Consider the following 637-nt stretch of genomic DNA (forward strand, 5'->3'; position numbering starts at 1 on the left):
TTTTGCACAAAAACAGTACATTTATTCAAGTGTTCTCCAGCACAAGTACATTAGAAAGGAGCTCGTCTTTATGGTATTCTTCCGGGCACCAGAGAAAAAATAAAAAGGCGGATGGGATGGGAGCGGGACGGACAGACTTCCTACACCTGCTGCACGCATTTGACCTCTTAATTAGTTCAGAACAGCAATGTCACGAGCAATACTCACACAGATACAACAGAGCGCCGGGCAGCGGCCGCGGGCGAACCGTACGGTGAAATGTACACAGCTCCCGGCAATAAATAGAGAAGCGACCCTAAAAAAAAAAACAAACAAAACCAAAAAACCGGAAAAAACAAAAAAACAAAAACGGAAAAAACAAAAAAAACCCCAAAACAACGCAAAACCAAAAGGAACGAACCGAGAGAGAGAAAGAGAGAGAGAGAGAGGATGAGGAGGAGGAGGAGGAGGAAGGGCGCGGGGCGGAATGTGGCGCGGGCGGCGGCGCCCGCCGGAGGAGCGGTCCCAACTCGACGCGGCGATCCCTCGGGTGAGCACATGGCGTGCCACACACTGCGGCGCTGCAGCTGCTTCCACGGCGCGGGGCGGAAACACGCGAGCGCGGCTGGCTTCAAGTACAAAGTTAAAATGCCTTTTT

Source organism: Meleagris gallopavo, chromosome 2 (genome assembly GCF_000146605.3).
Source record: "Meleagris gallopavo isolate NT-WF06-2002-E0010 breed Aviagen turkey brand Nicholas breeding stock chromosome 2, Turkey_5.1, whole genome shotgun sequence".
Lineage (NCBI taxonomy): Eukaryota > Metazoa > Chordata > Aves > Galliformes > Phasianidae > Meleagris > Meleagris gallopavo.